The 12,716-nt window shown below is 47.9% G+C and overlaps 1 protein-coding gene and 1 long non-coding RNA gene across 12 annotated transcripts in view; both read left to right on the top strand.

Annotated features, from left to right (window-relative positions):
• The window catches only part of SEZ6L (seizure related 6 homolog like), a 215,550-nt gene that overhangs the window by 63,299 nt on the left and 139,535 nt on the right, over nucleotides 1-12,716 (top strand). The gene's annotated exons all lie outside the window — the stretch shown is intronic.
• On the top strand, nucleotides 3,038-12,515 carry LOC103888285. The gene is made up of 2 exons (XR_652732.3): nucleotides 3,038-5,176; nucleotides 12,295-12,515. It is a non-coding gene; the product is annotated as an uncharacterized LOC103888285 (long non-coding RNA).

Below are 12,716 nucleotides of genomic sequence, written 5' to 3'. Positions count from 1 at the left end.
TCAATAATGTCTCCATTCTGCTGTTTTTTAAAAAAAAAAATCAAAATAATTAATATGCATAACAATATCTCAGGCTGCATATTAGAAGACTCTCAAACCCTACCGATTGCCAATAGGGATTTTGATTCAGCAGCTCTGGGGTGAGGTCCAGCAATCTGTGACTTAAGACACATCCTCTGGAGGATTCTGACTCTGCTGCCCGAATTTATGTATAGCCTGAGGTCCTTAACACAACTGTACCTCAGCATCCCTTAGGGAATATTTACAAAACACCAAGGCATAGGACTCACTCCAGATCTGCTGAGACAGGGTCCCTGGGAATGGGACCTGGAAGCAGGTATTTTTTTAAAAAGTTCCCCAGATGATTCAAATGTGCAGCCAGGACTGGGAACCATTACTGAGCTAAGAAGCATTTCATGACCCCAGGTTAGGGCTGTTCAAAGCCAGGTGCAGGTGTTAACAAATGCCCCCTGCTCTGCCAGGAAAGGCAAGTCAGGTCCTGCAGATATTCCAGAAGAAAGGGAAGGCCCAAATTCTCTTGCTAAAATAAGCCTTCTCTCTCTCAGCCCTGGAATTGTTCTTAATACATGTGGCATCATGTTCGTCAATAATCTCCTGGGCACAGCATCTGAGAAGCCATGCACAGCGCCCGCAGCTGTGAAGACGTCTGCTGTGTAGGAGCTGAGGCTAAGCCGTGGTCCTGGCATCAGCATCCACAGGAACAGGCATCTCTCCAGCTCAGCTTACAGGCTGTAGAGCTAAGGGTGACTGAGACAAGCAGAATCTGCTGTTTCATGAAACCCAGAGTCAGAGCTAGCAGGGCCATGAGAACCATCTCATCAAGCCCCTCATTTTACAATTTGGGAAACTGAGGGAGAAAAAAGGTAACCACGTGAGGGTTACTCCTTAACCATCAAGGTAAAAAAAAGATAGAAGAGTTTCTCCTTCGTGCAGACTGCCCTGATTGCACTGTCTCTCTCATGCTTTGGGACCCTGGTCAGGTCAGTATTTGCTCATTCAGCAAATACTTATCGAGCGCTAACTCTGCACCAGGCACAGAGCTAAGTGCTGGGATAACAGCCATGAGCAAGACGGACAAGTTTCCTACTTTTGTGGTCCTTATATTCTAATGGGATAAATCAGATAATAAACATTCAGCACACAGCTAGATAAACAGAAAATGCTGCTAGAATAAGGACTGAGGAAATCCTTCAGGGAAATGGACTAGAGACTGCCTGCAGTCACCACTGGCCAGAGGGGCCAGATGAGGCTTCAGTGAGGAGGGGATATTTAAGCAGAAGCCTGAATAAAGGGAGGGAGGGATCCCCAGGAAGAACTGGGGAGAATGTTCTGGAAAGAGCTGGGGAGAATGCTTTCCAAGCTGTGAAAGCAAAGATGCTAAGGAGGGGAAGATTTTGATATGTCTAGGGAACCAAAAGGAGGCCAGTGCAGCTGAAGTATAGTGAGCCATGGAGAGGTTGATTATTGATGAGGCCAGCACGGTGACCTAGGGACAAGTCACCCAAGGCATTCCAGGCCAGCATAGGAGTCCGTTTGGATGAAAGATGAGCAAGCCCCGAAACTGGGGCTTAGCCCAGAAGGGTTCTTGGCTTTGCCTAGGAAAGAATTCAAGGGCCAGCCAGTGGTGTTAAGCAGCAACTTTTATTGAAGTAGCAATGCACAGCAGCAGCCGCAAGAGGTATTCCTCCTTGTGGAGCCCGGCTACCCCATAACAGTGTGCCCAGAGCAGCGGCTCAGAGACCTCTATGCACTCATATTTATACCCACTTTTAATTACATGCAAATTAAGGGGTGGTTTATGCAGAAATTTCTAGGATGAGGGTGGTAACTTCAGAGTTGTCTGGTCCTTGCCATGGAAAGGGGCTGTAACTTCCGGGTGTTGCCATGGCAATGGTAAACTGACATGGAACTCTGGTGAGCTTGTCTTATGGGGAGGTGCTTCCACCCTGGCCCTGGTTTAGCTAGTCCTCAATTTGGTTCAGTGTCTGATCTCTGCCTCCAGTGTCTAGTCCTGCCTCCTACCTCAGTTTGATTCTCAATATGCTGGGAAGCCTATGCAGAGTTTTCTGTTTGTAAGAGACGTCTCTATCTGTAGTGTAAGGAGACCAGCAGTCATTGTCCAGTGAGAGTTTGCAGTAGGGGATGTGGTTTCTACCACACTGAGTAATGGCCCTAGAAGTAGACTTGTTGCCCACATTGGTTCTATTCTTCCTTTGGTGCTGCCTTCAAGCTAATAACTCTGTGTCGAGGCTCAAGAGACAGGTCATTCATCACCCGCCCTACCTTGGCATCTGGCTCCACAACCTGGTAGAGGCAGAAAGCATTCTGAGCTTCCTTGCCTGCCCCCACAATGCAGGAGCCCCCAGCCCTCTATGGCTAAGCAAGTGACCACTACTCAAAATCAATTCCAACCTAAGCTTGGCCCTTAGCTGTCACCTGAGTGGAGGCCAACTGCAAGTGCCGTGGCTGTGGACCGTGGTAAGCCAGTTTGTCATCCTGTGACATGAGGGACATGCACGTGGAGGGAAAGGCTACCTGCCCTGGGGTCCTCAAACAGCGCTGCATGGGGCACTTCAACAGACCTGGGTTTGAATGCAAGCTCCACCACCTACTTGCTCCGTCACTCTGAGCAGTGACTGAGCTTCTCTAAGGCTGTTTCCTCAGGTGTGAAATGGGGCTCATGGGGTAGGCGAGGAGAAAAATGTGAAGGCTTAACACAGTTCCTGGCACCTAGTGAGCACTCATTCAATAAGAATTCCCATTCTCCGCCGGGCGTGGTGACTCACGCCTATAATCCCAGCACTTTGGGAGGCCGAGGCAGGCAGATCATGAGGTCAGGAGATCAAAACCATCCTAGCTAACATGGTGAAACCCCGTCTCTACTAAAAATACAAAATATTAGCCGGGCATGGTGGCGGGCACCTGTAGTCCCAGCTACGCAGGAGGCTGAGGCAGGAGAATGGCGTGAACCCTGGAGGCGGAGCTTGCAGTGAGCCGAGATCACGCCACTGCACTACAGCCTGAGCGACAGAGCGAGACCGTCTAAAAAAAAAAAAAGGAAAAAAAAGAAGAATTCCCATTCGCCTTCTGGTTTCAGAGCAACTATAGCACCAAGAAAAGTCCTTACCCAAAGGGAGTCTCAGTTTCCCCATCTATGAAAGGAAGTAGCAATATGAGCTGAATTCTGAGGACCCTCCTGCCCTGAAAGTCATTAAGTCTCTCTCTCTCTCTCTCTCTCTCTCTCTCTCACACACACACACACACACACACACACACACAGGCTAAAAGCTCGAACTCTGGAAATGACAGACATGTATTCCAACGTCAACCTTACCTGCCCTGACTATGTGACTTTGTACATAATACACCCATGTGCCGCATAACAACATTTCAGTCAAGATGGACCACATATACAATGGTGGTCTCATCACATTATAATACCATATTTTCACTGCACCTTTTTCATGCTTCGATACAGAAATACTTACCATTGCATTACAATTGCCTACAATAATTGGTGCAGTCACATGCTGTACCAGTTTGCAGCCAGGAGCAATAGGCTACAGCATCCAGCCTAGGTGTGTAGTAGGCTGTCCCATCTAGGTTTGTGCAAGTGCACTCTGTGATGGTCACACAACCACAAAACCACGTAATTATACATTTCTCAGAACATATCCCTGTCATTAAGTGACACATGACTGTATTTAACCCCTCGAGCCCCAGTCTCCTTATCTATAAAACAGGGATGACCACAGGGACGATGTCAGAAAGTAGTCTGGAGCTTCAGAAGGACCCTGCAGGTAAGCATTTAGCCCAGGGGTTTTAGAAACACTGTAAAATGTCAGCTATTAGACTCTGTCCTCCCCCGACACACACACCCGTGTGTACTCAGCGGTGCTCCACCATGGGTTAATCTAAGATTGAGGCAGAGACACAAATTTTCCATTCAAAACCCGAAGACCATTTTTGTTCAGTAATAGATTTAAACAAGGTTTTCTCTCACAGCAATCGTCCCTAATCTCCAATTGTTCCCTTTTTGGAGATGCAGTGTCCTCTTGCATTGCTTAGAGAATACAAATTAGATATTGTCTGAAGCCTTCCCCTGTCTCCAGCGAAGCCGCTTCCTCAGGGACATTCACTCTCTCTCCTCATGCGACGCCTCTTCCTGGAGCTGCCTTCATCCTGCCGTGCGTGGCGTGATCCTCCCCGGCACATCTTTGCAGGTGGAAGGTGGACGTTTGTCCAGGGTTGGGGGCTGAGGACCCTGGAGGAGCCTTCCCCAAGTCCTCACTCTCTACCTTCCCACACAGGGAAGAAATAATAAGGAAAGAGGAGGGCTATGCTGTATTCATAGAATCCCATGCCTCCTGGCACCACTGTGAGGAAGGGAAGTCTATTACGCTCATTTTACAGATGAGGAAGCTGAGGCTCGAAGTTGGGCATGTGGGCCAAGGTCCCACACCTTTGCTCCAGTCCCTGATTCTCCAAGCTGAGGGAGAACGTGCCAGATCAGAACTTCCACTCCCTCATTCTACATGTATTTTTTGAGCACGTACTACATGCAAACCTCTGGTCTGAACATGGAACACAGATGACAAACAAGTAAACCCACCAATAAGCAAGGTAATTTGACATTGTGACCCCTGCTATGCAGACAGTGTCATAATGAGTGTTAGGGTATGGGGGAAGGGGGTAAATGTGGTTCCCTAGAAAGGTAGTCCCCCATAGAAGGTGACATTTGAGCTGGGGCCTGGGCAGTGAGGAGGAGCCAGTCAGGTGGAGACCTGGAATAAGACGGTTCCAAGCAAGGGCAAGCACCAGATGGAGGACCAGGCTCACTCAGCCTGGCTGGGCTTTGGGAAGAAAAACAGGAGTGCAGGAAGTGAGGCTGGGAAGCCAGGAGTAGTCAGTTCACATGGGGTTCTGATGCCAATGTAGGAGTTTGATGGTATTCTTAGTGCAACTGGAAGCCACAGCATGGGGGACGTGAATCAGCCACTTGACACTGTAGAGGACTTTCTGACCACCTTGTGGAAACTGGGGTGTCAGGATCCAAGAGAGGGGACAGAGGAGTCATTCTGAAGCATCACGTTAGCTCCTTGCTGCATCTTGGGAAGTTCCCAGGAAAGACAGATTGGCCCGAATTGGAACCCAGGTTTGTGTGATCCCAAAGCCCACGCTCTCTTGGCTCCAGCTAGGCTGGACCTTGGGGGAAGGAAATAATGGGGCCAGCAGAGAGAGGGAAACTTAAGCCAAAGAAATGTTCCATCTGAAAGCCAGTGCATTCCCTCCCTAGCAGCTGCGAGTAAAAAATAGAGTGGGTCGGAATTAGCAGACCTTTTTTTTCCTTTCTAATTTATAGCTCGTTGGTTGACGTGCTCCTTGGGAGAACGTCTTGCTCTCTGGCTTGGCAGGAAAGTCAATGACAAAGTACTGACAGCCCAGAACAGCATCCCTCCTCTGTATAAGGTCCTGAATAAGGCTGGGGGTTCATCTCTATGCCTGGGCATCTCAGCAGAAGGTGGGGAAACCCAACTGCTGGCTTGATAGCCACAATAGGCCTATTTCTGAAGTTCATTTTCCCAAACATTTACTAAACTATATACTATGCTCTAGGCACCAGAGAAATAAAGGCAAATGGAGCACAGTCCTGTCCTCAGTCTAGAAGGGAGACAGCAACATATACAAACAATTACAGGAAAGTGTGATGAAAACTGCAGTAGCGGAGAGAAATGACAGATTGGATCTGAGTTAGGGTATCAGGGAAGGCTACCTGGAAGAGGTGATATTTAAGTTAAGTCTTGAAGGATGAGTAGGAGTTCAACAGGGTAGAGATACCCCCAATGGCTGATACTGGGAGGAATTCAATAAATGTTAGTGTCTTATTCTGTTTCCTAGTGCTTTCTCGGATGTTGCTTTTGTATGTCTCACCATATTGCATGTTCACTGGGGACGGGAAATATGCCTTTGCCTTCTCGTCCATCCCCTACAGTAGTGAACACAGGACCTAGTCATAGAGTTGAGTCTCTCAAATTTGGCACTATTGGCATTTGGGGTTGGATACTGCCTGGTTTGGGACAGGAGGGTGGAGAAGCGGAAGCCCATCCTGTGCATTGCATGGTGTTCAACAGCATCCCTGGCCTCTCTTCACTGGATGCCAGTGGCACCTCCTCCATATCCCCAAGCAAACATGTCCCTCTGGGGACAAAATCAGTCTTGGTTGAGAACCACTGTCATAGAATATCCATGCATTTATTCATTTACTTAATTTTCATTAATGAATTCAACAAACATTTACTCAATATTTACCATGGGCCAGACACATTGCTAGACACTAGGAACACAATAATGTGTAAGATACAGCCACTGCTGCTGCCCTCAGAATTGTCCTGGCTGGAGGGGCAAAGAGACAAGGCTATGATGGGGAAGCACCGACGCTGTGGGAGCATGTAGGTTGAGGGCAGCTGAGAGATGGACGCATTCCAGGAAGACTCCCTGAATGAGGTGATAAATAGACATTAGCCAGGTGAAAGAGAGGGAAGGCATTCTAGGCCAAGGAAGAAAGAGAAGGCATTCTAAGCCAAGAAAATGACAAGCAAAAGGCCTAGGGCCTTGAATTAACCTACCCTTTTGGGGAAGTATAGCAGCTCATACCTGGAACATGGATCTCTAAGGCCAGAGGGGTAGAATAGAGGCCTCTCCAGTCATTAAGAAGAGTCTGCTTCATTCGGAGGGCCACGGGGAAGCCATCAGAGAATTCCAAGCAGAGAAAGAAGGAATGTGAGCAGATCAAGTAAGAAAAACTCTGTCTTCAAAGTGGCAGAGAAGTTTTATGAAGTTGCATGAGTCACTGGGCTTGCGGCCTTGGAAGGTGCTGGTAACATCAGAGGCACCTCCTAGCCTAGGCCTGGCCTCGGTCCTGCCCTCCAGGTTGGATCCCCTCCCGCTGTCTCAGGCAACCCAAAATTTGCATCTCAGGCTGCTGTCCCCACAAAAGCCTCCTTCCCGTCCACCAGTTTCCTAGCCATGACAGTCCCTCCAGATGGATGCAGGAAAGTGTTTTATCTACCCATGCCATTAAACCTGCCACTGAGCCCCAATTGCCTTTGGAATTTGAGGGCAGATGGGGATGCAACGTGAGGCTCAGCTCTGGAAATTTGGCATGGCCAATCCATTAGTTCTCCTGGAGCTGAACAGAGGGGGACCGACCCTCTAATTGCTTGAGAACTTGGGTGTTATTGAAACTCCCTCATGCCTGAATGATGTATGACTCTCCCAGTGTGGCTTGGCCATTGCCAGCAGCTCTCCGAAACAGACCCTGTCTTATTTTTTATTCCATTTATTTATGCATTTGGTCGATCTCTCTGGGAAGGTAAATTTTTTAAATATTGGGTATGGAAATGGGAGATAATCAAACTTTCCAAGCCTGTGGACTTGATTGATTGAGGTTGTGACACTTATTTCCAAAGCATCCTTCAAAAAGTTGGTTATAGACTAAACCACCAGTTTCAAATCTGGGGTCCCCAGACTCTAATAGTCCTTGAAAGGAGTGATGGGCAGGGGGAGGAGGGTGCTGAGAGAGAAACTAAGGGTTTTGAAAACTCTAATGGCGATTCTACTTAGCAAAACTAAGGCTGAATGTGCTAGCTAAAAGAGTCAGGTTTTTCTAGCTTAAAATCAATCAGTAATAACTGCAGGATGACATCCTGACCTTGGCCTCTGAGCCTCAGCTTGGTGTGGCTACCCTCAGCCTCTCCTCTGCCTTCTGGCCATGCAGAATCCCCCATACACAACAGTCCTCCAAACACACCAGCCTTATTCATATCCAGAACCCTCTACCGGAACCTGTCTCTGCTCCCCCTTTCATTCTCTGCCTCACTCTCAGTCTTCCCACTCCCAGAAGCCGCCGCTGACCATCCAGGCTGGGCTAGCTGCCAGGGGGTCTCTAGGCAGTGGGATGTTGAGTCACACAGGGCTGGGTTCAAATCCAGGCTTAGCTCCTCAACTCGAGGCGTGACTTCCCCACTTCCCTCCCCGAGCCTCAGTTTCCCTGTGTGTCAAACAAGGATAATCAACTTTCTACCTCATATGGTTGTCATGAGAACTATTACTGTGAAGGTTCTTAGCACTGACTCACCACTGAGTAAGCTCTAATTAATGTTAGCCGCTGCTTCATTCCTTCAATTACTCACCTATTTCCCACAATGAGCAGGGACCAGGTCTTTTGTGTATTCTCAGGTTCTGGTGCAACGTCTCACAAGTAGGAAACTCCCAATAAAATGTTTGCATGAAGGAATCCAAAAATGTCAGAGTGGGAGCCAGAGCCACTTATACAGTGGATAAACCTGGCAAGTTATTTCACCTCCCTGTGCCTCAGTTTCTTCATCTGTAAGATGAGTATCCTGATGGTACCTACCTGTAGGGTTGTTGGGAAGATGAAGTGAGTTCATATATGCAAAGTGCTTGGAACAAAGTAAACACTACACCAGTGCTGCTCTTATTGTTTTACTAAAACCAAGGAACTGAGTGATTTATTTGTTCACCTGTACGGTGTAGAAGACAAAGCACATTTTATTGTGTACAATGCAAGGTGGGTAGGTGGATACTAATAATGAAACGGTTAGGGCTACTGAGGCAGGCTCGTCTGCCACCCACCCCACCCCACCTGCTCCCAGGCCTCCAAGCCTGTGAAGGTGGGGAATAATGATTTGGATATTTTTTTAATCAGCAGAGCACAAGTGTGCTATTTCACACGCTGGCTGTTTAAATGTACACCTAGTTACAGTTGACTGCCTTGGATGATTGGTTGAGAGGGCTGAGTTCCCGTTTGTCCCCAATCAATCTGGAAACTGAAAAGCAGCCAGAATATTCATTTTCCACCATCAGGCCTGCAACCTGGGATTATTGTTGATAAAGGAGCTGTGGAACCCAAGTTCCCAGGGGGAGGTGGAAGAGTAAACGTCTTACTGATATCCCAGGGCAGTGAACGAATAGAGGTTGGGACTTGAGCAAATCATGTACCCATTATTAATGAAAGGGGCAGGGCATTGGTCAGAGCAGGCAGAAGGGCAAAGGGGCTAAGAAGTAGCTCCGGGCTCCATGCAGTTGATGGAAAGGTTGTGTCCTAGAAGAGTTTAGCCTGAAGGGCTGTGTAGGCATTCAGGCTGGTGTTTTGTACGGACCCACTGTGGGCTGCCACGGGGCAAAGCACTCAGGAGGGAAACACAGAAGGATGTGCAAGAACTAAAAATATGCATTCCATCTGGAAGAAGACAAAAGTTGAGGAACCGTGTTTATGAAGATGGCCTCATGACAAGATGGCATTCATTCAACCACTCCTTCATCCACTTCGAAACTCTTGATTAGCACCTACGATGAGCCAGGCAGTTCCGATCCCTTGCGGATGTCAAATAGGAGTAAAATGCAGGCACTGCTTCCCAGGAGGCAGCAGCATAAGTGGCCAGATAAAGAAAGTGCATAAATAACAACAACAGCAGTAACGATAATAGCAAAAATAAGAATACCTGCTGTTTATTGGGCACCAGCAATAAGCCAGGCTTCGCATAAGTTATTTCATTTAATCTTCTCCATTGCCTAATGAGATGATAGGTCTTATTTTTACCCAGAGTTTGCAGATAGAAAAGCTGAGGCATGGAAAGGGTTAGTCACTTGACTGAGGTTCATGCAGTTAGGAAGGAACCGTGATTCGAACCAGTTCCTTCCAACTCAAACCCCTGCTGGTGACCACTAGGCTGCTGTGCCTCTCAAAATAACTGGAACACCATGTTGTAACTGCTGGGTTGAAGCTACAGAAAGTCCAGTGTGACTCTGGAAGTGTGACTGGGCCCCTACCTAGTGGCTCAACCCTGTAATCTCAACTCTTTGGGAGGCCAAAGCAAGAGGATCACTTGAGACCAGGAGTTCAAGACCACCCTGGGCAATATAGCAAGACCTCATCTCTACAAAAAATTTTTAAAATTAGCTGGGCATGATGTCATGTGCTTGTAGTCCTAGCTACTTGGGAGGCTAAGGCGGGAGGATTGCATGAATCCAGGAATCCGATGATGCAGTGAGCCATGATCGGGCCACTGCTCTCCAACCTGGGCAACAGAGTGAAACCCTGTCTCAGAAAAAGGAGGGGAAGCATCTGGCCAGCTGGGGGGCAGGGTAGGATGGAGAGGGCTGTGGCTTTAGGTCCCCTATCCCCAGCACGCACCTCAGCATTTGCTCATAGTAGGTGGTCAAGAGGCACTTGCCAGTTAGCCAGCAAGTTCTTTTGAAGCCTTCTCAAGCATCATCAGGCAGGTTCTGCACCCTCTTGTTTAATGCTGTTCACAAAGCAGCATTTTATCCATTGAGCCCGTGAAAAGGGATTGTGGGAATCTTCATTTTGTATAGAAGGAACTGAAACTAGCGAGGAGAACCCACACCTAAATCCAAGCCTCCAGTACTCTGAAACCAAAGTTCTTTCTCTCGGCCTTGGAGCCCCTGGAAGGACTGATTCAAGACGAGACCCCAGACCCCTGACTCCAACCCCAAATCCTTCTAACACCACCTGCTACCTCTTCCTCAGATCCGAGGAGCAACTTATCTCCCCCTGGTTTCTTACCAGCATGGAATTGCTGTGGTTTTCTGACTCGCAGAGCCACTGAGGTTGTAAAACATTCTCCTTTCACTTTCCATGCTGGCCAAATGCATCCTGAACCTGCTGGCGTGACCTTCTGCTGCTGCTTGCAGACCCAAGCACAAAGCCATTCATTTTGTATTCATTCTCTCCCAACCCCAACCCCCTCTGCCATGCCCCCACCACCACACACAGCCCCCCTCCACCCACACCTTCACCTCACCCTTGGCTGAACTCAGAGAATTCAACTTCCCTCAACAAGGCTGGGACTGGGGCTTCTTGAGCTGCAAATATTGATTACATTGTGGTATTTGTTTTACTCTTTCTTTTATTATCCACTGGTGTTGGGAGCTACTTCCCTCCACCCCCCTCCAATGCAAGGAAAGAACTTTTTGTGTATCCCCCCAACACACACGCACACACAGACACACACACACATACACACACCCCATTGCATCTTGCCTTGGGCTGGGCACATAGAGGATGCACAAGAAATACATCTGGTAGACCCCCACACCTTTGCTCATGCTGTTCCCTCCGTCTCATACACCCTCTCTCCTTCCCTTATGTTTGACTTTTTTTCAAAGGCTCAAACCAAACAGCCCCTCCTCTTTGATGGAAGGAGAGTCCTATTCATCAAGTGCCTCCCACATTCAGGCACCCAAGTCCTGAAAAGAGGACTTGGGACTCAGGCCTAGATGTGATGCTGAATCAACCCCCTATTCCTTGTCAACTGTGTGAATGTGGGCAGTCATTCCTGAGCCTCTGTCAAACGGGCATGATAATAGTACCTGCCTTATGCTTGGTTGTTGGGAGGACTGAGTATGTAGTTAATGGCATCTGGTCCCATCCAGGCCTGACAGACAGTGGACATGTAATTGCTTGAGGCAATTTAATAATAATTAAATAATAATAAATTATAAGCTATTACTATTGAGCTACTACTGTGTTGTGGGAACTAGACTCAGCCTTCCACATGCATCATTCATTCAGCATTAGTGGAGCACCTACTGTGTGCCAGGTACTGTTCTAGGCATTTACAAGTCATCTGTGGAAGAAAAAGGCCATAAATCCTTGCCCTCGTGGAGCTTACCTTCTAATAAGGAGAGACAGAGGATGAGAAACAAACAAACAAAAATATGTGAGTTACACAGAGTGTTGGAGGGTGTCAGGTGCTCTGGTAGAAACAAGGAGCATGTCAAGGAGAGAGCAGGCAACAGGGCATTCTGGAAAGGCCTAGGAAGATGGTGACATTTGTCCTCCATGTCCACCAACCTCCAGCACAAAGCATTTGCCAGAGGCAGACAGAGGAAGGCAATGTACAGTAGGCATCCATGCACCCAAGTGAGGGAGAGAGATGTGTAGACACTCTAGAGAAGAGTCCAGGCAGGGGAACAGCCCTGTTCATTCATCATTTCATCCTCATGAGATGTGTTGCCTGTTATCCCCATTCAAAAGATGGTGAAGCTCAGACTCAAGAGAGGTTAAAGTCACATGAGAGGGTCACAGAGCTAGCAAGGGACAGCCCTGACAGGTTGCAAGTCCACGCTAAATATAAGACCTTGTCATGACCCAGGGCTTGGTGCCCCTTATAGTGAAGATCATAAGAGGAATGAATTGTCATCTTCCCCTGCTTGCTACCCCCGCAGGTTTCAAGACCTCCCCTCAGCTCTGTCTCCAGGAATCTAGCACCGACTGTGTCTCACGTGGCCTTGCCTCATGCCCTCCAAGGGACCCAGCACTGGACAGAGGCAAAAGAAAGGGAAATGTCACCGTCTCCTTCTGGGCTTGGCTCCTCCGTCTTGGAAAGCGAGTCTCAGAACATCTGTTAAACCAAGCCCCAGCATATTAAACAGCCACTGAAAATGTATTGTTGCCTCGTTCAATACATAGCAATTACACGGCGTGTTTTGCTCATTAGCGGGAAATTGACACAGAGGCAATCCTGCTTTTTAAATTACCACTAATCTCACTGCACCTGTTTGGGAAGAAGGCAGGAGGAGAAAGGAAAAAAGTTGATAATAACCATTTCATTATATTTTAAAAACAAACACTTCTAAAACTCCCTTAA

The sequence above is a fragment of the Papio anubis genome, chromosome 16 (assembly GCF_008728515.1).
Source record: "Papio anubis isolate 15944 chromosome 16, Panubis1.0, whole genome shotgun sequence".
Taxonomy (NCBI): domain Eukaryota; kingdom Metazoa; phylum Chordata; class Mammalia; order Primates; family Cercopithecidae; genus Papio; species Papio anubis.
The sequence above is the reverse complement of the archived record's forward strand: the minus strand, read 5'-3'. Positions and strand labels throughout refer to the sequence as shown.